This window comes from Anabrus simplex, chromosome 3 (genome assembly GCF_040414725.1).
Source record: "Anabrus simplex isolate iqAnaSimp1 chromosome 3, ASM4041472v1, whole genome shotgun sequence".
In the NCBI taxonomy this organism is placed as follows: Eukaryota; Metazoa; Arthropoda; class Insecta; order Orthoptera; family Tettigoniidae; genus Anabrus; species Anabrus simplex.
The window spans coordinates 516,097,470-516,122,592 of NC_090267.1; the positions used below are offsets into that span (position 1 = coordinate 516,097,470).

A 25,123-nucleotide genomic window follows, 5' to 3' on the forward strand; every position below is an offset into this window, starting at 1 on the left:
CTCCAGTAATCAGGGGATCAGTCCGTCTGGGCACTGCCGTGGCTAGCGCGGGCCTTGCCGGTTGCGGAGCCATGCGTCAAGTACCACTAGGGCCCGCCGCACAGTGCTACCTCCTTGGGGTCCCTCGTACCCAGTCTCCGATTTCGGAGAATGAGACCAAGCCCTCCTGGATGGGGGTGGGTCATGACGCTGCGCCTCCTTCCTCTCTGCCCATGCCATGGCCCGGAACACAGGGATACTGCGATGTGAGGGAGGGTGGCCCCCCGCGCACTTGGCGCCCCTTTACGTGCTGCGCAGGCCGTGGAGTGGTGATCACCCCCACAATGGTTGCACCTCACTAAGAGCCCACATCTCTCCTGACGGTGGCCCCACCTCATACAGCGGGAACACTGCAAGAGCTGCTGAGGGGGACGTTTCGGTCTCACCTGATTGCCGCTATCCGCTGAGGTCTCTCCTGATTGGCTCCTCGGTCGGCTGCAGTCCTGGGAGCAGTCGTGGGTTGTGGCTGGGCGGCCCGTTCCGGGTGGGCCTGCGTCGTCTTCTTTCTCCTGGTCCGGGGGAGGCGTGTTCTTCCCGGGGATCTCTTCTCGGCAGGGGAAGAGACCTCGTCCTGATGGTCCTCCTCCCAGCCTGGTGACCCCGCGGCTCGGTTGCATTGCCGTCTTCTCCGTCCTCCTGTTTGGCGGTGGTGGCGTCGGTCTGTGCTAACACCCGACTGCGTTCCCTGTGCTATGGGGCGCACATCGATGTCTGCAGCTCGACAGAGACGCTGGCAGGCTGGGCCTAGATAGCAGCCTCCGAACGCCAGGGGGCGTCCTCCTCTATTGCTGTGCTGCCGTCCGCCGTCAGGGGCGCTTTACTGGTTTTCGCCCGGGTAACATGCCCTTCCTGGTAGGCCTGGGTCTGCGTCCACTTCGCCCTGGCAGGTGTTGACGTTCCTGGTTGGTGGCCTTGTTGGTCTTCGTATACTTCGTGAAGTACAGCAATCCGACTGGGGTCACGCCGTTGCGGCGCTCGGTAGGGCCGCCGTCGTCCTCGGTCCTCGGCTCCGTCAGGGTGGTTGCCTCCTGGCTGCCTGTGTCGTATACTGTAGCTGCTTCCTTAGTCCTGGTAGTCGGACAACTTGAAAGTGTTGAGACATCAGACTCTCGTAGGCGCGGAGACGGCTTGGGTCCTTAGGGCGGATGATGAGCGTACAGCCAGGGATCACCTCCTCTCCGAGGAACATCGCAGTCGTTGTAAGGAGGTCGATTATAAGAATCGTCTCCATGTGGATGTGCTTCCCCCACTGGCTGTACACCATCAGCGCCGGGGCGAGCTCCAAGCTCAGCCTCGCCTGAAGTTCCTCTGTGGCTCCCCTGAAGTCGTAGTCGGCCGGTCTCGCTGGAATGGATAGCTGCTCCATCCTTGTCCTGAAATAAATCAATGCTCTTTCGAAAGTGTACCAACAAGTACAGCTGCCTGACTAGTACTGGGAAAGTACAGATCGCCTAGCGAGGAGAGATGAGTCAGCGGGAAGCACCACGTCCTCTCGCTGTGACTGCCAAGCTCGTCCTCTTTCACACTCGCGACAGTGGCTTCCCTCGCTGACTCACGCAGAAATACACGAACACGCAGTATAGTCTTCCGTTCCGTCGTCGTCTCCAGTCCAAGCACTGAACTCACTGGTCTCTTCGATACCACTACGGCAGCTCGCTCGCAGGGGCCTTGTATTTATACCTCGATGTTGGACCACTAGAACATTCAGGTTTCGGCTGGAGATCGAACTTTCCCGTCGTATCTCCCAGAAATCGCATGGAGAAGCTAGATGAAGGGAACAATAGAGGAAGGACCGTGGCATGTACCGGCAGGGCTGGGAAGTTCCACAAGCTGGCTTAGTCATCCCCTTTCAGGTAGTACCGAATGGGTTCCGAGAAGGCAGACGGTGGCTTGAGCACGTAACAGTATTATATTCATAAGGTCTAGGACGTCTTTCATTTTTCCACTGTTTATGAGCCTTGTCATTCTTTTGTGGACACACTCAGTTTTCTTTCAGTTTATCGGAAATATTTGTGTCCCCCTTGCATGTTGCGAGAGGCTACTCCACTTTGTCTTTTGTAAGCCCGTAAACATATCCACGATTCTATGCTTTTCCTCACGCCGCAGCGCGCCGTCCTCTCACCGCTGGGTTCCGTGGTTCATGTCCCAGTCACTCCACGTAAGGTTATTTTGTACTGGGCAAAGGGGAAGCGATACAGATTTTTCTGCGGGTACTCCGGTTTTGCCTGCGATCTTCCATTCCAGCAACAGTCTGCAATATCATTTCATTTCATCTGCCAGTCATTAATCATTGCTCCAGAGGAATGCTACAGGCTTCGGCAGCCAGCACAATTCCTATCATGGCCACTAGATGGGGGCTTCATTCTTTCCATTCCTGACCCGGTAGAGTGACTGGAAACAGGCTGTGGATTTTCATTTTCTTTTCTATGCTTTTCCGTGTAGGACACACATTTTTTAATAATTAGGGTTACCATATTCTGAAACTGACGACTCCCTCAACGGGATGGATCAAGACGCTCTTAGGACTGCGGAGTGAAACATTGTTAGTTCAATTTTATGTTGTCAAATAGCTATATTTAGATAAGAAACAAACAAAATAAAACATATTGCAGATTGGAATTCAATAATATAAAAAAATACAACTTATTGACGATACGAGATGAAAACAAAAATGTGTGGACATTTCCAGAAATCGTAAAATGTACGCGCACACTACATTAAATGTCGAAAATACGGACATGTCCGCATGAATGGTAACCCTAATAATAATTTCAAATTGTTGAATATTATTCCGATCACATTTCAATTTTTATGTAACGCTAGTGATAACACGAACATGTTTGTCTTTGTCTACCTGTCATCAAGTGTTCCGTTACCTACAAAACATCTCCATTCTCTGTACCGCAGATCGACTTCATCTTCCTCTGGTTCTATTTCCGCAAAGTCGTCGTTTTGTTTTGCAAGCTAAAAAGCTTTCTCTACCACAGACATTGACAGTGAAGGAAATGTAACTCGTCTCCAGCAGCGAAGCCCATAATTCTCTCGTGTTTACACAAGCCAACCTCTACCAAGTTACAGTATTCTCCTGTTGAGCATTTTTGCACTAGCCTCGAAAATGAAAATGAAATGGCGTTTGGCTTTTAGTGCCGGAAGAGTCCGAGGACAAGTTCGGCTCGCCAGATTCAGGTCTTCTCCTTTGACTCTCGTAGGCGACCTGGGGGTCGTGATGAGGATGAAATGATGATGAAGACGACACATACACCCAGGCCCCGTGGCAGCAAAATTAACCATTTATGGTTGAAATTCCCGATCCTGCCGGGAATCGAACCCGGGACCGCTGTGACCAAACGCCAACATGCTAACCATTTAACCATGGAGCCAGTAGGACCCGTGGTCTAATATTGTACTGCCAGGCTGCAGCACGTTCAATTCCCGTTTCTTTCCATAATTACACGATGGTTAGGTTTTGCGCAGAACTGCACTTTGTTTTCATAACAGAATGTTAGCGCAGGACACAGTAAATAACTGATCCAGAGAGCGAGAGTCCGGATTTTGGTTGTAATATCAAAGTGTAGTCCGCCTCTGTGGTGTAGTGGTTAGCGTGATTAGCTGCCACCCCCGGAGGTCCGGGTTCGATTCCCGGCTCTGCCACGAAATTTGAAAAGTGGCTCGAGGGCTGGAACGGGGTCCACTCAGCCTCGGGAGGTCAACTGAGTAGAGGTGGGTTCGATTCCCACCTCAGCCATCCTGGAAGTAGTTTTCCGTGGTTTCCCACTTCTCCTCCAGGCGAATGCCGGGATGGTACCTAACTTAAGGCCACGGCCGCTTCCTTCCCTCTTCCTTGCCTATCCCTTCCAATCTTCCCATCCCTCCACAAGGCCCCTGTTCAGCATAGCAGGTGAGGCCGCCTGGGCGAGGTACTGGTCATACTCCCCAGTTGTATCCCCCGACCAAGAGTCTGAAGCTCCAGGACACTGCCCTTGAGGCGGTAGAGGTGGGATCCCTCGCTAAGTCCGAGGGAAAAGCCGAACCTGGAGGGTAAACAGATGATGATGATGATGATGATATCAAAGTGTAAAACGTGCACTAACTTTTACAAAAAACAAAAATAGTATATGCTTATGGTTACGATATGAGACAAACTTGTTTTAAATAGCTCCCAAAAGTCATAGTTGTTGCTTTACACAATTGATATAGTCTACTGTTTACAAATTCTGACAGTATTAAGTGATACAATTAAAGGCATAATCAAAATACTTCAAATATTTAAAAATAATGTTAAGCACTGTGCCGGCCCCCTGGTGTAGGGGTAGCGTGCCTGCCTCTTACCCGGAGGCCCAGGGTTCGATTTCCGTCCAGGTCAGGGATTTTACCTGGACGTGAGGGCAGGTTCGAGGTCTACTCAGCCTATGCGATTAGAATTCAGGAGCTATCTGACGGTAAGATAGCGGCCCCGGTCTAGAAACCCAAGAATAACGGCCGAGAGGATTCGTCGTGCTGACCACACGACACCTCGCAATCTGCAGGCCTTCGGGCTGAGCAGTGGTCGCTTGGTAGGCCAAGGCCCTTCAAGGGCTGAAGTGCCATTGGGTTTGTTAAGCACTGTAAATTGCAAAGTACAATACACAAAGTTCCTGTTGCCCTCACGTCCTCAAAATGAAACTAATATATGTTACCAAACAGTGCTAGTATAGAATAAACTCCTATTAAGTAACACAAATAGTACGGGAAGGTTTTTGTATCGTGATTCACAGCGTGTCACTAAGTACTTCTCCGTGTTTTCGCGCTGATCCGATAAAATTACCTTCTAGGTCCAACATCGCCAACATCGCCAACATCGCAGGAAGTGATCGGTACATATTTTAATCTAGCTGGGTGAAATATATTATGGGGGTTCAAAGAATCTTCACATTTTAAAACAAAATTTCATTCCTCCCATAACTTTAAATAATACTGCTTATATCTTATTGTTACTAAAACGGAAACTCTAAAGTGGTCAGCGCAAGTTACGAATATCTGTAAAAAGGTGTATTGAGACTTGCACCATTTAAAACGGTTCAGAATCGTATTCCCTCGATTACTAAAAATTCAACTTGTTCAGTCATTATTGTTTCCCATTTTCGACTATTGTGATGTAATTTTTTTTACGGATATTACAAATGAATTAAGCCTGAAACTAAAACGGACTCAAAATGCTTGCCTTAGGTATGATATGGATTTACGGTATGACGCCCGAGTTTTATTTTGGCTACGACTAGACGACAGGCGTAAACTACATCGAAATACTCTTGTGTAGCTGGTTCTTTCGGGAGACATGCCTGCTTATCATTCCAGCAATTTTAGTCACCATGATTACCATGATACTCGCTCAGTGTCTCTTTTACACCGGCCATCGCATTCACTATCACCGCTTCGGGATGGTGGAATGGTTTCCCGAAAGACATCAAGGATGCTGCATTAAAAAGTATATTTGAAACCTCTTACCAGCAGTTCCTTCCAGCAAGGTCCCTGTATGAGTGGAACGAGTGTGTGAAAATGATGTTATGAGATTATTGTACGGTTACAGGAAATATTAAATTTAGTTCTGTAACTTTTCAATCTGCAACTTTCATCCTACGTAGATTGATCAAGCTCTTTTTCGGACTTACAAGTGAGTGATTTTCTGATTTAATAGTGTATATCAATAATTTAATTAAGACATCCGTACTGTGTTTACTAATTAGAAGTAGGCTACACACAGCTAGTAGTATTTAACTTAGATCTAGTTTTGCAAGATTACAATTAGTTACAGTTCATTTAATGTGTTTATTAAGCTCACTTTTGTAAGCTTTTGTATTTCTTTGAGTTGTGCTGAAGATAGTATTTTTCAAATCTCTATTATGTAGGCAGTTCATTTTTTTCTTTCTTCTTTGTGTGTATACGTATATACTTATATTCATATTTTTGTCTTTAGTGTTATTTGTAGTTCTTAGTATTTTAAGTTTATCAGTTTCATAGTATTCTTTTCTTTATTTCATCTCCGTACAGTCCATGAAAGCCCTTGAAAGGGTAGAGTGGTTAGCTATACGCCCGGCCGCCTTTGCCCCCAGGAATTAACCTGGTACTCATTTCTGGTGTCGGCTGATGAACATCAGGCCCATGTCAACCTCCGGAAGTGGAAATCGAACCCACCTCCTTCCGGAGTTTCATAATATTAATAGGTAATAATATGAATGTGGTTAAGTGTAAGAAAGAGCCAGGAGCCCTAACTTTACCACATATTATAAAGTCTTTATCTATCTATCTATCTATCTATCTATCCATCGCTTATGCCTTCTTGTTCACCACCAAACGTGAAATATACAAAGACTGCACGGAGTTTGTTGGAAACTCTAACCATTGAAAGGCACCAGCCATCCCAGATTCTGAGGAAGGATGTTGTATGCAGTTGAAACAATCAGATCTACTGTATTTCAGACACAAAGGGTTAGAAACCCTAATTTTAAGAGGAATTAAAGCCAACTTTTCTTTCTTAACCCGTTTACCCTCCAGAGTTGGTTCTTCCCTCGGACTTAGCGAGTGATCCCACCTCTACAGCCTCAAGGTCAGTGTCCTCAAGCTTGAGACTTTGGGTAGGGATACAACTGGCGAGGAGAACCAGTACCTCGCCCTGGTGGCCTTACCTGCTATGCTGAACAGGGGCTCTGTGGGGGAATGGGACAATTGGAAGGAAGCGGCCGTGGCGTTAAGTTAGGTACCGTACCATCCCGGCATTTGCCTGGAGGAGAAGTGGGAACCTTGGGGAGACACTTCGAGGATGGCTGAGGTGGGAATCGAATCCCCCTCTACTCAGTTGACTTCCCGAGGCTAAGTGGATCCCTTCCAGCTTATGTACCACTTTTCAAATTTCGTGGCAGAGCCGGGAATCGAACCCGAGCCTCCGGCGATGGCAGGTAATCACACTAACCACTACATCGCAGCGGCGGACAAAGCCGACTTTATTGATTGAAATATATTCGCCAATTATTTTATTACAGTCTAACGATTAACCGAGCCGACACAATTTTTAATTTTTTTTAATAATTAGCAAGATACGTACAAATATGTTACATTCTTTACATAATATGTAAAATGTGTAATATTACTATGCATATGTAAAAATATGCAACATGAAGCAAAGATATCAAAAGCACAATTCGGCGACATTTTTCATTTTCAGAATGGAATTAAATATTATATTTACATAACAATCCGATGTTTTATATCTCCTTTTGATGTTATCAATTCGCTATATTCTTTGGTTTTTCTGTCTCCGTATATTCCTTGGTTGCTATAGAAAAAGCAAAGACATGGTTTCCTGTGTATTAATATGTTACGGACGTGATGTTAATCTTTTTAGTAAATTGTAATTTGCTCCTGAAGTGAGATTTATTCTCTACCTCTTTTAGAACCTGTAGGTACACGAGTAGCGTAAGCAATATACCGTAACACTGCCATTGAGTATGTATATCATGTTTAATTTATTCAATAGAGTTTATATGTAACAATTATAGTAGGTATTTAATCATATTGAATGTAGTGGTATTGGTAGTGATATTCACTTAACCTGAGGTGTGTTGTAAGTCGAGGACAGTAAGTGTTGTGTAAAGGGTTATTTCTTGCCGTTTATAGCATTCTAGGAGTACCTGAGAAATTATTTCCTAGAATGTTCTGACAGCTTACCTTGACGTGGCTTGGGTTAGGATTTCTGCGACTGTGTTGGTGTGGCGTGGATTTGGGAAGCGTCGGTTTTACAGTAGCGTCTGTTATGTCAGTTCAATGGGAACGATTTACAGCGGTTTTGAAGACGCTAAGGTCATTCCTTCGGTGATGCAGGTTCACTCACATCACACCTCGTCGGTAACAGAACCCGAATACGTGTCATCGGTTTGTGTGACATAGGTTCACCTGATCTGGAACAGATAAGTGTGTCAACTAGATCTTCAGCGAGAACGAGCAGTTGGTCGCATGGGAAATACGAAGAACTACTCGTCTGATAGAGAACTCAGTTTCAAGAGTGCTTGAACCTAGTCAGCATCAAAATACCTCCATTGTGGTCCGAGAAGCCCGACACCTGTTTTGCAACGTGGAAGCTCAATTTCCTATAAACAGAATAAGGAACTATACCATTGGTGTTCTTGGAGACAGGATGTTGGAGATGAAGCCTCACAGTGGGTTGCGTGATGTGGCCATGATTGTCAAATCTTCACATTCTGAGACCGTGGTTCGAGTCCCGGCGGTGGAAAACATTTCCACCATTAGAATATTGGCCATCAGGGTAGTAGAGTTGGTGGTATAGGATAATTTCGAATCACCAGATTGCGTATCAGAAGCCTCGGTTCTATTCAAAACCTCTCGACTGTGGTGATGTGGACGCTACGTTAGTCCGCCTGATGGGGACGTTAAGCGTTGAGCAGAAACTAGGAATAGGGTACGTCCCGCCAGGGGCTCTTACTTTCGGGACCATGGGGCTCTTAGGTGAGTCCTGTCATTGCTTCCACTTAGTCTACTTGTGCCAGGCTCCTTATTTATATCTATCCTGTCCCATCTCCCTTGGTCAACTCTTGTTCTTTTCCGACCCAAACTGTATTGGAGCATTCGAGGCCTAGGGAGTTTTTCATTTTCACCCCTTTCGTGCTTCTTGTCTGTCTTTTACGGATACCTTAATCAGATCCCTTCCATTTTATTCCTCTGATTAGTGTCAATAGAGGATGTTGCCCAGTTGTACTTCCTCTTAAAACAATAATCACTACCATCACCACCTTCGCCGATCACAGCCGGTAGCGCCGGTTGCTCAAGTGCACCAGGGATCTACAGAGATCGCAGGACAAAGTCCCCCTTATTGATGTAATCCTTGACGGGTGGAGAAGAAATTCAGCTCTACAAACATGAGAGTAGAACTTCTGTTTCTGTGTTTGAACTAGTCTGCAGCGGATATGGAAACAGTAATGGCCCAGCTATTACACCAAGGATAAGGCTCAGCTCGAAGGCATTCATTTAAATTAGTTTTATTTGGAGCAGTTACTGATCTAATTACCCTTAATGGTGTCCAGCTCATTGCACTGGCTGTTGCTAGCATTAGTACGTTGAAACGTTCAGTAGTTCCAGCTCATTTCTTCTCCCGTGGAACTCGCTAACAGTGGATCAGTACTCTACATCATTCGTGAGGGATCTGTGCCCTTTTTAGCGTGATGAACACAGAGAGGTACATTTTTAACAATTTTCTTGACATCGCACCGACACAGACAGGTCTTATGGCGACGATGGGATAGGAAAGGCCTGGGAGTGGGAGTGAAGCGGCTGTGGTCTTAATTAAGGTTCATCCTCAGCATTTGCCTGATGTGAAAATGGGAAACCAGGGAAAACCATTTTCAGGGCTGCCGACAGTGGGGTTCGAACGCATTATCTCCCGGATGCGCGCCCCTAAACGCCCGGTCAGAGAGGTTCAGGTTGATCTACATAAAATGACCTTCATTGATCTGAGAAGGCGTAAGACAGAGTGCCAGGCAAGAGTTATGGAGAAGTGTGAGAATTAAAGGCCCGCGGAGTGATGAAAGAGGTCCGACTCGTTGGCTGAATGGTCATCGTACTAGCCTTCCGTTCAGAGGGTCGCGGGTTCGATTCCTGGCCGGGTCGGGGATTTTAATCACTTCTAATTAATTCTTCTGGCTCGGGGGCTGGGTGTATGTGTCCGTCCCAATACTCTCCTCATCATATTCACACAACACACCACACTACCAACCACCACATTAACACGCAATAGCGATCACATCCCTCCATACAGGGTTGGCGTCAAGAAGGGCATCCGGCCGTAAAACAGGGCTAAATCCACATATCCGACGTAGTTCGCAGACGCGACCCCACAGGGGTGGGAAAAACGGTAGCAAAAGAAGAAGAGTGGTGAAAGAGAGGAATAGAACTAGGAATTTTAGGTACCGAGATCGATAGCTGCGGTCGCTTAAGCGCTTAAGTGCGGTCAGTATTCAATAGTCGCGAGATAGTGGGTTCGAACCCCACTCTCGGCAGCCCTGAAGATGGTTTTCCGTGGTTTCCCATTTTCACACCAGGCAAATGCTGGGGCTGTACCTTAATTAAGGCCACGGGCGCTTCGTTTCAACTCCTAGACCTTTCCTGTCCCATAGTCGCCATAAGACCTATCTGTGTCGGTGCGACGTAAAGCAAAAAAAAAAAAAAAAAAAAAAAAACTGGAATTGTAGGTGCTGCATATTAGGTCTTTTTGGCTATTAAAATACCTAAATTAGTTTGTAATGGAAAGAAAACATGAAATGAACATCCCTAACTCTGTTTTAGTTACATTTTTGCACCTTTTTTATGCCAGCACTTTTCCCAATTGTGTAATATTTTTTGGCTCCTTTGCCACATTTTATTCCTAATTAAACAAGAAAAAACGAACGTTTCGTCTGTATAGACTGGTTCACGGCCGAGTGGATCCCCCGCTGCGCTCCTTATACCGGCCTTGACAATCGCTTGTGAAGACCAGCATAAGGCTCTAATTGGAAATTTTCACCATAATGCCGTTGGAGCGCTGGCCTCCTAGTCACTGACAGAAAGCTGTATACCGCAAAATGCCGCATTTCCAGTTTTAGTTACATTGTTTTGCTGTCGTAAATGTTGGCAATGTGTTCGTAATGAGGTGCTTGTAGGCTTGATATTGAGAGCTGATAGTTATGCACTAGTGAGTATTTTATTAAATTGTGTAGTGTGGTGATTATATTTTTTAAATTGTGTTTATAAATCTAGGAATATGTAACATTATTGTGCGCCTTTTTGCACTTCGAGCAGGAATTTTCTGCAAACAAGAACAAATGTAAGGAGTGGCTCAAAGTGATTTCTCGATGCAACTACCTCCTAAACAAGAATTGGAATTTATAGGCCAAATCGTCTTTTTAATAGTGTACTGATTTGATTTTCTTTAACTGCGTTTGGAGATATTCGAACATGTATTGCTACGCCTTTTTGTATTTCGAACAGGATAAAAGGAGCAAAGGGACACTATCATTTCACAAATTCTCTGTAGTCCAGGACAAAACTACGGAGTGGCTCAAAGCAGTTAGCACTTTCATCTTACTTTTCTGTTTCTATTTCGGGCATTTATCTTCTTTCTTTCTTTCTTTCTTAATCTGTTTACCCCTCCAGGGTTGGCTTTTTTGTCGGACTCAGCGAGTGATCCCACCTCTACCACCTCAAGGGAAGTGTCCTGGAACGTGAGACTTCGGGTCGGCGGATACACCTGGGAAGGATGACCAGTACTTCGCCCAGGCGGCCACAACTGCTATGATGAACAGTAGCCTTGGGGTGGGGATGGGAAAATTGGAGGGGATAGGCAAGAAAGAGGGAAGGAAACGGCTGTGGCCTTAAGTTAGGTACCATCCCCGCATTTGCCTCGAGGAGAAGTGGGAAACTATGGAAAACCACTTCGAGGACGGCTGAGGTGGGAATCGATCCCCCGTCTACTCAGTTGACCTCCCAAGGCTGAGTGGACCTCGTTCCAGCCCTCGTACCACTTTTGAAATTTCGTGGCGGGGCCAGGAATCAAACCCGGGCCTCCGGGGGTGGCAGCTAATCACGCTAATCGGGTATTTTTTACCCCTAAATTTTCTTTCATCGAATAATCCTTCTTTTTTTTGCAAGTTTCTTTACGTCGCACAGACACAGATAGGTCTTACGGCGACGATGGAACAGGACTAGGAGTGGGAAGGAAGCGTCCATGGCCTTAATTAAGGTGAAATTGGAAAACCACGGAAAACCATCTTCAGGACTGCCGACAGTGGGGTTCGAACCCATTATCTCCCGAATACTGGATACTGGCCGCACTTAAGCGACTTCAGCTATCGAGCTCGGTAAAATAATTCTTTAGGCGGAGACGTATTTGCTATATGACGGCAACACAACACATTTATATCCAAGAAAACCTGAACTTTAACATTTAAATACTGACAAGTAAGAACCATTTATTGTTATAACGGTAAGGCCAACGTATGAAGTGTTGTTACCTGAGCAATGAACAGTTTACAATGTATTTACTCAAAATTGGGAAGTAATCGGCCTATGATTCCAATTTGAATAATTAACTTTCATATTTTCTGTAAATTTCCTAAGTAACTCTTTGATATTCCATTTGGAATCACTGTTCTCTTTTCTTAATTTTTCGTAAAATTTTCCAGAAACTTCATTCATAACTATTTGAAGCAAGAGTTTTCTTTTTCATGTGTACAATAGATTTGGGCTGGATAGGGTTAATTGAGGTTCAGCCTGATGTGAAAATGGGAAACCACGGAAAACCATCTTGAGGGCTGCCGACAGTGGGATTCAAACCCACTATTTCCCGGATGCAAGCTCACAGCTGCGCGCCCCTAACCGCATGACCAATTCACGCGGTATTCAAAATTCTAGTGCAAGGTATTGTGACCGTATCGGTCATGTACATATTTATTTAATCATTATTTGAGGCGGTGAAAAGTTTTGTTAAGCTCTCTTGTACATATTGCAGAAAGTTGCATTAGGTTGTATCTGTTTGCACAACGCCCCTAACTTGGTAAACACGAGTCCGTCATAGCTGGAGGAATCCCTAGATAGAGAGCGAGCTATGAAAAATGACAAGGAAAGAAAATCAATACTAATAACTCCGCCCACTAAAAATGACCGAAACACGGCAATGCCAACGTGCAAGCTTGATTTGTATGGTAAGATTTCGAGATATGCATAACAATCAGTAAGGGAAACCTAGGCATGTCATATGTTTTCATAATATACCTCTGCCAAAATTCGAGTTGTTTATAAAATGTTAACATGTGGAAAAATACGCTACCATTTGATTATATAACCACGAGTAGCGAACCCACGCCAACTAAGTACGCAGACTCCGCACGGGGGATCCCCGTAAAGGCATCATTTTGATAATAAATTTTAAATAAACCGCCGATCGATGCGTGTTCCGTGCATAACAAGAGTACTTAAGAATCTGAGTCACACATTTGAGCGCATTACCGATGTCATACAACACGTAGAACCACTAATTTAAAAAATGTGGTGGGGACTGACCGCCGTCTATTGTGTGTGTAGGGGTAATGTTATAAATAGGGCAGCCATGATGACACAATGTCCACTTGACGCGAAAGATTGAAGGCAAACCCACGGTCCGCTGGTGTTCTGACCTTACCTGTATTCGGGAGTGATAATATACATTTTGCAAATACGTGGTGTGAGAAACCTTGTCCAAGTGATAGTATTGAAAGCTTTTAAGTAATGTAACCGCGAGAACTCTGTTACAGTTTTGAAAAATTGTGTTTTGAGTGACGCAACTTATTTCAACGTCATTAGAGTTGTTACAGTGAAGAAGAGGACCCTGGGATTATGAACGTGTTCAGCAGGGATAGAAGTGGGTTCGAACCTTGTGACCCACGTCAGCGCCATGAGAGGCTAAGCGACGATAAGGGCCTTTTCCTGCGCCCGAACCATGGATTTCACGACATAATGATAAGTACAGAAAATATAATTTTTTATCTATATGCACGGTTATGTAATATGTAGATCACCTAAATTACATTAATAGTGTAAATTGCATGTATTCTTGAATTAGAACTTGTGAGTGGTCTTCATATTGTTTATATTTACCGAGCTCGTTAGCTGCAGTCGCTTAAGTGCGGCCAGTATCCAGTATTCGGGAGATAGTAGGTTCGAACCCCACTGTCGGCAGCCCTGAAAATGGTTTTCCGTGGTTTCCCATTTTCACACCAGGCAAATGCTGGGGCTGTACCTTAATTAAGGCCATGGCCGCTTCCTTCCCACTCCTAGCCCTTTCCTGTCCCATCGTCGCCGTAAGACCTATCTGTGTCGGTGCGACATAAAACAACTAGCAAAAAAAATTGTTTATATATTCATCTAGATGGGAACTGAAATTCTATTATATGGCTAAAATTTCGGGCCTGTAAAATATAATTTTAATATAATGCATGTGCGTGATTTTATGGAAATATATCAGTAAGTCCGAGAGTGCTGTAGATTAGGAAGGAAAATATAGATTTGTATTATTGATGATTTCAAACCGTGATATGTATATTTTATTTTATGGAATATTGAAGCCTATCTTGGTAATGCATGGTGACAGTGTCTTCAAAATGCCACTATCGGCATAATAATCATGAAGATAGGAGGACACTCTTGTTTTAATGTAATTTTGCATGATAAGAATACGTAGATGTCTGTGTTAATTATATGCGTAACTTATGACAAGCCTGGACAACGAACAAACGCCCTCCCATTTTAGATCAATGTTTTCCTTTTATGTCAAGTATTTGATTTTCTGTAATATGAGAATAATGTAGGAAAACATAGGCTGAGATATTCTATGTAGTCGGATGGATGTGAACCTGGATATTCTAAGTCCATGGATGTGAAATTGAAAAGATGAATAGTGGCTTGGTATTGAATTAAAGAATTGCAACAGGGCAGTTAATTAATAAGCCAGTGGAGCTTTGGAATATGATATGAGGATATCAGTTGAAGTGAGATTATTTACGATGATGTACTTTCAGGGAGACGATTGGACTCGCCTTGAGTTGTTGACAAGAAGTATTCTGCGGCCGACCATTATTTGGTGTGGTTAGACGTTGTATGATTTATGATTTTAGAAAGGGTGCGTTAGCACTTCCCTTGTGAGGAGGGTCACTGCCAATATTATTGCTCAAGCCTGTCCATTAAGACTGGATGCTGGGAGTTTCGCATAAACCCGATTACATTTAAAGTATTATTTTTAACTCGTTCATGTTTATTTCTATAAAGAAATTAAATAACTGGAACGCCAGTATTATTACTGATTTATTGACCTTATGAATAATTGAGATAGGGAGTTTTTAGAGACCCGTTTGTCGATGGCATCTTGGTGATCATCGGTTCGAACTCCAAGGCAGACCATGGATTTTCTTTGTCACACAATATTTCTTTTACGTTATACAGCCAGTTGCATGCGTATATTGTCTATAGTTTGTTTTAAAACATGTTGAATATGCTCCTTGAGTTGTGTTTAATTTTGTTTTTGTTTGGATAGAAAAACGAGTTCTGTCTCGTTATTTGTCATCGGATTCATTGCGATGTGGGTTCGATTTCTGGACCCGACATCAGTCAAATTTTATTTTGATGATTATGACTTTATCCACTAGTGTTCGCTTATTCTTTTGTTTATTTATTTAGTAGTATAATTAATTAGTTAGGCGACCACACCAAGTTGTCTCCAATTTTTCGCATAGATAATCGTTTCTTGTAATAGTGAAGAAGGCTTGTAATGAGAACCGTGGCATTTATAAGGATATTTCTGTTCTTAAAAACGATTTTGTACCGATGATCTAATGTAATACTTATTGTCATTTCAAGAAGGGAATGGAACCAACAACTTCGACATTTAATCGATAAATATTAACAAATATGAATTATTAATTGTTTAAATGAAAGGAGTGACATCTCCAAGTTTGTATTTAGTCCATCGGACATTGTATATTTTATTTTCATTATAGTAAAATTATTCAGGGTTAATTTCAATTAATCGTGATTTTATCAGGGAATAATAAATAGTTTTTAAAAACTTTCTTTGCTCGTCATTTTGCCGGAAAAAAACATTGCATCCTAAATTTCCCTTCGTTCATTTATGCTTTTAAGTTAGTTAAGTGTTATATTCCGTCCTTTTGTCGCGAACGCACCAAGGCCCTGGGAGGCCATTGGTTTGATTCTTTGGAACGGAGGACTGCAGTTGATCCTTGCACGGTCGAAAGAGCATTTGCTCACCCACCACTTTGAAGTTTATTTTTCTACGTTCTTCTAGATGAGGTGGCATTTGACTCCAGACTAAAAAGATCCCATACCATCGAACGCCTTGGCGTATGGTGCTACATGGCGGTAGCTCAAAATTATGGGGACAATGATGCGGTCATATGGTTCTATGGGGGCAATGGCGTGGGTGGTATGAGTGCCGTATGAATGAAATGTAATCTCCTTCTTCTTTTCCTACCGCTTTTCCCACACCTGTGGGGTCGCGGGTGCGAACTGCATCACACACACACACACACACACACACACACACACACACACACACACACACACACACACACACACACACACACACACACACACACACACACACACACATTTATTTATTTATTTATTTATTTATTTATTTATTTATTTATTTATTTATTTATTTATTTATTTATTTATTTATTTATTTATTCGGCCATGTTTTACGGCCGGATGCCCTTCCTGTCGCCAGCCCAATATGGAGGGATGTAATCACTATTGCGTGTTTCAGTGGTGGTTGGTAGTGTATTATGTGAATATGTGTTGGGACGGACACAAACACCCAGTCCCCGAGCCAGAATAATTAATCAGAAGCTATTAAAATCCCCGACCCGACCGGGAATCGAACCCGGGACGCTCTGAACCAAAGGCCAGTACGCTGGCCATCAGCCAACGAGTCGGACTATGAATGTAATATAATCTGAAACTATATATATTGAAATTAAAATTTAAACATGTTTGAGTCAAAATATTTATGTCATCCATACAACGAATATAGAAAAAAGTAAGACTTTTATGTTTTGTCCAGCCCCCTTCCTGTGAGCATCACTTGAAGTATTTTAAAGTTTAATTGAACAATGACTCTTAATCTCAAGATTAACATCAGAAGACAAAACGTATTATGGTAAGTTCTGCTATGAATCTAAATACCACGACAATAAAAGCGATTACTATTTTTCCTCACAGTTAAGGAACGTCAGGTGGACTACTCCACCTCTCCGAAGTTTCATTTCACGACATTATTTTGGCAAATATCAACGGAAGTTACCTTAAGGATTACTCATTTTAATAGTATTAACCAATGTTACATTCTCCATAACTCTAAATTACGATAAATTGGCAAAGTCAATATCCTTTCCATAAAGAAGTATGGATTTCTACCGCAAATAGTTAGGCCGCCAGCGCCACGTGTCGAGCTGTGTAACTACTCCGATTACAGTGTGTGGACCCGATTGGCAAGGTTGGTAAGGAGCTAGCCAGAGCGACGCATCAAATCGGCCGTGATTGGTTCTATGTAGTTACTCAAATGGCCACTAGGATCGTAGGCTACCTATACAGCACTAACCAGGAGCTTAAGTACGAATCTGGCGATTGTTGAACTACGCCGCTCTCCGTCAGCTGGTTATTTGCCGGCCTTGTTAATGACGGTTCAGAATACGCTTTGACTGTGTTTGCTGTCTACCATCATCCTGTCAGTTATCACCATCAAGTATGCTGAAAGAGAAAATACGTGATAGCGCTAAACAGTTTAGTGCAGATGGTATTCAGAGCGACGTGTGCAATGTTTGTGATATATCAATAACAAGTGATAGAAAAAACACTAACGTATCATGTTATGTAGCGTATAGCTAGCGCAAAACGCGAAGAATAAGGAACCACAGTGTAGTAAGGGAAGAGTGCGACAACAATTTACAGTATTGGTGAGGCAATGGCTTCTTCAAATTCAAGTGTTTTGTTTTTATTTTATGATGAAACAGCAAAGATATTTGTGGCGTGTGATATTCCTCATTCCAAGTTTAACGACCCTATTATAACATCGTACATGCATAAATATACTGGGAAGTCTGTTCCAGATGAGAGCACCTCATGAAAATCACACCTTCAGCCTCTGCATGAAGAAAAATGACAACAGATCAGACCAGTGTATTTTGTACTTGATGAAACCAGTGACAGGCAAAACAAATATATGCAATACATTTCAATAGCACCCATAAATGGGCAGAAAGTGGAACCCATGCTATTAAATTGTACTTTCTGAATTAAACCAACGATACCAGTGTGATCCAAAGTTTCAGTGATGCATGTGTTGTGTGGAGATCTGGAGGAATGATCGAGTACTTACGTACCAAGCATTTTACAAGTTATGGGCATTTGCCAACCTGAAACCTATCTACTGTAAACCAAAGCACGTGACCTCAATTGCACATGCATTGCATCAAGTTTGTAAAGCACTAAAACATGAACACCCATATGTACATTCATTTCTGTCTTGGATTAAGAGCTTGCTAAAAAAAGGGTCCTCCTATCAAAGAAAGGTATGTTGTGAAAATACAGGACATCCTCTTCCAACTTCCATAATTCTTACTAGATGGGGTACTTGCGTAAAGGCTGCGGTGTTTAATTGGAACCATTTAAACGCTGTATGGCTTTTCTTAAATGGGCTGTTGTGAAGGAAGGCCTGGATGGTTTTGGAAAGCAGATACTAGAATAGGGCTTAGCCAAAAACACTGATGTTAAGGATATTGCAACAGAAAGGGTATTTAATATTTTTTTTTGCTAGGGGCTTTACGTCGCACCGACACAGATAGGTCTTATGGCGACGATGGGTTAGGAAAGGCCTAGGAGTTGGAAGGAAGCGGTCGTGGCCTTAATTAAGGTACAGCCCCAGCATTTGCCTGGTGTGAAAATGGGAAACCACGGAAAACCATCTTCAGGGCTGCCGATAGTGGGATTCGAACCTACTATCTCCCGGATGCAAGCTCACAGCCGCGCGCCTCTACGCGCACGGCCAACTCGCCCGGTGGTATTTAATATCGACTGTAAACAAAATACGCACCACTTGTGTCTGTTGGCCTTGAACATTCCTTTTGTATGTATAAGTATTTGCTTAGTAATGCAACTTCTCTGAAAATAAGACTCAAATGTTATCTGTTTTGACAGTTTTCTGGACGTGTGATTTTAATAACATTGTGTTCTGGAAATTGTTTTATGCAGATTTTTAATCCATGATAACACGAGTAAATTTTGTGTCCTTTTATATGATGTAAAAGTGGCTTTGTTGATGTTATAATCTGCACCTTTCCCCCCACCTTTTTCGAATTACTTTTTGCACCTTTTTAAACCAAACTTTTGCACATAAAATTTCTAACTCTAGTGATGAAGCAAGTCAGAAGGAGTGTAGGTACAACGGAAGAATTTACAGTAAGAGTAGGGCTACACCACAGTTCTGTTCTCAGCCGATATTTTTTTGGATGTGCTGGTTAAAGATGTAAAGAAGATGGCACCATGGAGCATGATGTTTGCCGACAACGTTGTAGTCTGCGAACCGATCCGAGATAAACTACAAGAGGAACGCTCTGGAAGAAAGAGAAATGAGGATGTGCAGGATGAAGACAGAATATATTGTGTACGAAGGAAGCAACCTGCAAGAAGAAGAACCACCATTGGTGAGGAAGTTTGAATATCTGGGTTCATATGTAGAAAATGATGAAGTACTGGAGACTGAAATATATCACAGGGTAAATAATGCATGGATGAACTGGAAGAAATTGAGTGGATTACAGTGTGATAAAAAGGTCAGTTGCAGGACAAAAGGAAAGGTCTACAAATATGTGGTGACACCTGCGATGCTTTACAGTGCAGGAACTTGGCTGATCGCAAAAGAGAAAGATGGAAGTGACGGACGAGTGGAGTTAAAATGAAGGATAGCATAAGGAATGATAACACCAGAGGATCAGGAGGAGGTTCAAGAAAGTGGGCTATGATGCTGTGGGGAGGACTGCATGGGGAAAAAGGCTGGAAATTTGGAAAATGAAGGGTCCTGGAGGAGAAGAAGACCAAAAGACAAGGTTGGACGAGGGAAGAAGCATTGGACAGACATTTATGGAAGAGAAGAATCCACCAAAACCACCCTTACTGTACGTGACGTGGCAAAAGGATGAGATAAAGTAGAATAAGAATAATAACAATAATAAGACGAAGAAGAAACCTTACCCTTCAACGACAGTGGATGCAAGAACTTGGAGCACTTACTCTTCTACAATGACACTTTGGAAATCGCCTGTGGTGGTACACATTTTGGCCGGCCCCGTGGTGTAGGGGTAGCGTGCCTGCCTCTTACCCGGAGGCCCCGGGTTCGATTCCCGGCCAGGACAGGGATTTTTACCTGGACCTGAGGGCTGGTTCGAGGTCTACTCAGCCTACGTGATTAGAATTGAGGAGCTATCTGACGGTGAGATAGCGGCCCCGGTCTAGAAAGCCAAGAATAACGGCCGAGAGGATTCGTCGTGCTGACCACGCGACACCTCGTAATCTGCAGGCCTTTGGGCTGAGCAGCGGTCGCTTGGTAGGCCAAGGCCCTTCAAGGGCTGTAGTGCCATGGGGTTTGGTTTTTGGTTTTTTTGGTACACATTTTGAACACTCACTGGCTTTCGTTTAGCCGCTATGGGGTTACGCCGTGTCAAGAACTCTTTACAGAGAACTTTGCTTCGCGTCTTCTGATGAGCCCATGTCTACAACTACGGGCCGTGAAAGCATCAGTGTCAACAACTCTCCGTGTTGTTCCTTCTCTTCAGTGGGTGAACTGGAAATCTATTCTTCTTACCACGTACTTAAAGAAAGTCGATGATGACGTGCATCTTGGCCGTCTAAGCTAATCGGGGACAACTCATGTGAGCTTGACGAGGGCTGTACTTGTGCTAAGGGTGAGAAAACCTCCGGCGAATCGTTGCGGACGAAGGTTGAGGGAGTTTGGATAAAGATGTTAAAGATGAGCCTGGTACGATTACGTGTAAGGCAGGGCCTCTGAAACGACCAAAATATCACCCGTGGAAACCGAGGCGCAGAGGTTTCGTGCCCTATGCACTGGTCCGACTCGGCTCGGTTCGGACCAGCGTTTTGTCTCGGGGCGACTCGGATAAGTTCGGATCAACTCTCCTCGACTCTGCCCGTGTGGTGGAGCGCTGCATAGCAAGTGAGGTAAGGGGAAGAAAGGGGCAATGACGAACACATGAAAGGACAGATGTTCTGAGTCCAGGGCCGGTGCAGGACAAACGCAACACGGGAAGATCACCGTTACATTCATATGTCCAGGATAGAACCCCGAGCAATAGAAGAGGAAATTCGCACTACTTTGGCACCACACTTTACGCGACAAATAATTTGAAATCCTTTGTGTGCAGCAGGCTTACGGAACCATGTCCTTAGAGCGAGTGTTCCACTGATTCCACAATACCGGTCGAGTTAGCCGTGCGGTCAGGGGCACGCGGCTGGAAGCTTACATCCGGGAGGTAGTGCGTTCGAATCCCACTGTCGGCAGCCCTGAAGATGGTTTTGCGTGGTTTCCCATTTTCACACCAGGCAAACGCTGGGGCTCTACCTTAATTAAGGCCACGGGCGCTTCGTTTCAACTCCTAGACCTTTCCTGTCCCATAGTCGCCATAAGACCTATCTGTGTTGGTGCGACGTAAAGCAAATAGCTAGATTGCACAGTATCGACTTCTGAAGCTGGAACGGTCACGCTGGACGAAGGATGGCGTACTTTATTTTCGAGAGGCACATGGGGCATTACAATGTGGGGTGGTATTACCTTTCATGTGTAGTCGCCATTAGGGGTTGTTGGGGGCGCAATTATTGCTCGGCACGATGTGACCAGGATAGTCAATCAGGGTTGTCTGGTGTTTCAAGTGGGATGCTTCAGCAAGACAATGCCTACCTGCCGTCACACTTCAGGGCAACTCTTTTACTGTGGCTCAGCAGGTTCCCGGACTGGATCTCTATTGGAAGAGTGTAGGGCATGAACTCTCCTCTGCCACTCCGAACTGTCCCTCGTGTTGTTGCTCGGCTGGCATCATTGACTCAATACCGCGTCTCTGGTTCAGTGATGTATTGCAGCTCGGGGTGGGCGCACATTGTGACCTGTAAGCACTTAACGTGTCTCATCCCGTCACTGCCTCACAACAGTCCAGCATGCACACTTCGGGCGTTGCAGGCACACTCTTTCATGGTGTTGCAATTTCCACTTTCTCTATTGTGCTATTTGCGTTAAGTCACACCGACATAGATAGGTCTTATGGTGACGATGGAATAGGAAAGGCCTAGGAATTGAAAGGAAGCGGTCGTGGCCTTAATTAAGGTACAGCCCCGACATTTGGCTGGTGTGAAAATGGGAAACCACGGAAAACCATCTACAGGGCTGCCGACAGTGGGGCTCGAACCCACTATCTCGCGATTACTGGATACTGGCCGCATTTAAGCGACTGCAGCTATCGAGCTTGGTCCCACTTTCTCTAGCGTAAGTGGATCATCACACTGAAACAATAAAATGTGTAGTAATTAGTTCTTCGGGAAACATTAAATGTACGAAACATGGAATGGACCAGCTGCTGGCAACCCCTGTGTGTGGGGGCGGTAGAATGACACGGACGGTATCCCCTATCTGTCGTAAGCGGCGACTAAAAGGGTCGCACGGAGCTGTTGAATCGCGGCAGTGGGTTGGTGACCACGGAGCCCTCAGCTGAGTTCTGGCAATGCTTCCACTTACTTGTGCCAGGCTCCTCACTTTCATCCACCCTATCTGACCTCCATTGGTCAAATCTTTATCTTTTCCGACCCTGAAGATGTCAAGTTTACGAATTATAGGGAATCTTTCATTTTCACGCCCTCCGTGGCTCTTGTCTTTCTTTTCCCGACACCTTCATTTTTCGAAGTGTCGGGTCCCTTCCTCCCGCTCAATCAATGATCTTCATTTACGGTGGTCGCCCAGGCGGGGGATTCCCCATCAAATATTTACCACACATTTACATTTATTTATAACTAGCAAATGTACCCGTGCTTCGCTACGGTATTCTACATTGTATTCGAATATCGAAGTAAATACTGTACATGCAGTAAATAAGATTGTTTTAAAATTGCATGTTTCTTAGCATTATCCGAGAAACAGCATGGGGAGGTCCCCATACGTTGTTTCCAATATAAAGTGTTTGTTACGGATTTGTGATGATAACGGCAGGCTCACTTGCCTACTGCCATTCACAATCGAGTTGGGAAGTTTACATTATAATTGCAGGCCCCATTGCCTACTGCGCGGTCACAATCGATTTGGGGAGTTTTCGTTACAATGGCAGCCCCCTTTCCTACTTGCAGACAGATAACAGTTGAGGAGTGTTTATTATAATGGTAGGCAACTACCCTACTATCATTCGAAAATGAGTTGTGCAGTTATCATTATAATGCCAGGCCCCTTTTCCTACTGCCAGCCAGCTTACTGCCAGTCACACCAAGTTGGTGAGTTTCCATCAAAATAGCAGGCCACTATGCCCACTGCCAAACACAATCGGGTAGGGGAGTTTTAAACAAAACTGTATGCTCCCTTGCCTTCTGCAAGTCAAATCGAGAAGTGAACTATTCATTACAACGGCAGGCCTTCCTTACTACTGCCAGTTACACAGGAGTTGGAGAAGGACCCCATTCCTACTGCTAGTCCAAGTCGGTGTGGGTAGTACTGATCACAATAGCAGACACACACTTTCTCGATCGCTAAAAATCGACATACGAAAGTATGTGCTTGTTTACAATATTGCAGACCTTCATTTACAGATTAACTGCTGCTAAACGTACGTCATATCGACAAAGGATTATACCATAAGACACGCCGGATTTAGTGGCTTAAATGGCTGGTCCTATGATATCTCATCTATCTTGGGTCAGAATGAGTTAGAAACGTTGAATAGGGTAAAGTTTTTGTAAGATTATCTCACATTGCATTACTTTTTGGATAATTATGTGACAGTTACATACATAGCATTTGGCTCACATATGGCTACTGGGTGGGCCAATTTTCGTGAAGAGTTTGATGATTCTATATTTCCTATAAGTTATTGAAAGTATGAATTATGCATGTGAAAAGTTCAAATTTACTTAACATAGATTAATAGAGAAAAATAAAACGTAAAAATGATACAGATACGACAAAAAGTCATAAGACCAAGGTTGTAGATCATTCCAAATTGAACGGAGATTGTGCAATCCGTTATGTGATAGGACTTCCCGAAGGTCTGCACCATCATTAAAATTGCCTCCATATTTCGATATTCTTCGGGGATAAAAAGTGAAAAATTTAAAGATCTTGAAAGTTTTCCGCTCGGTTCAGGCTAAAACGTCTAATTTTGCCAAATTTCCATTTTCTTTTTCGCCTGAATGATTATGCCTCAATCTGGATTTTGGGCGAGGAGGGTAAAAATTAGGACTTTCAGGAAACTAAACCAAAAAGTATGCAGATGGTCATTATTACCCCTTAAACGTTTAGCTGTGCGAAAATTTCGCCAAAATAGTCAATGTAGAGGCACACAGTCGTTACGATTTTATTTATGTAGATACATAAGGAATCTGCTCCACGTACAACACCTTTTGGGCTATATCGGCTGGACTTTACCTGCAAAACTGACCATTCATGATATCTCCCTTATTAATCCTCCTGACGAAAAAATGCACATTAAAACAAGTTTTAGAGATGGGATTCCATCACGTTTGGTCGATTTCCAGTCAGGTTGGTCTTGTACTGTATATATTGTGGAGGAGTAAAATCACCATTTCAGTTCCCTATAAACCACGAGTCCATTCCGGGAACATGATATGTTATTGACCTTTAAAACCTACCTTTGGACAGGTGGATGGTAAATATAAAGTTTGGTTCGAATATCTTCAGTAGTTTTCAAGTTGTAAGAAATACGCTTTACACGTACCCGCTCATGAGTTAAGTCCGATGGGACTTGTACCGAAAAACGGTCCGTTAATGATATCTCCCTTATTAATCCTCGTATCGAAATGATGCACATGAGAAAAAAGGTTTACAAATTAATTTCTATTAAGGCAGGTAGATTTCCATTAAGTTTGGTTGTTTATATTTTGTGGGAGTGCAAAATCACGGTTTCGGTTTCGTATAAACCTCCAGTCAGTTCAGGGATTTAGAAACAATATTTGCCCTAAAACCTACCCAAGGACAGGTGGGTTCTAAATATGAAGTTTGGTGGAAATATATCCAGTAGATTCTAGCACTCGCGTACATACGGAGTACCGGTAATTAAGGAAGAAAATAATACAGTTAAGAAAGTTGAAATTAATAGAAAATGGATTATAACTGAGGACATCCGGATAACGACAAATTTGTAAATGCCAAGTGAATGTATTGGAAAATCAAATGCCCCGCAATAAATTATGACCGAGCTCGATAGCTGCAGTCGCTTAAGTGCGGCCAGTATCC

The 25,123-nt window shown here is 43.7% G+C and overlaps 1 pseudogene; it reads left to right on the forward strand.

Moving 5' to 3' along the window:
• The first annotated feature begins 8,522 nt into the window (after window positions 1-8,522).
• The window catches only part of LOC136866892 (uncharacterized), a 39,019-nt pseudogene continuing 22,418 nt past the window's right edge, over window positions 8,523-25,123 (forward strand).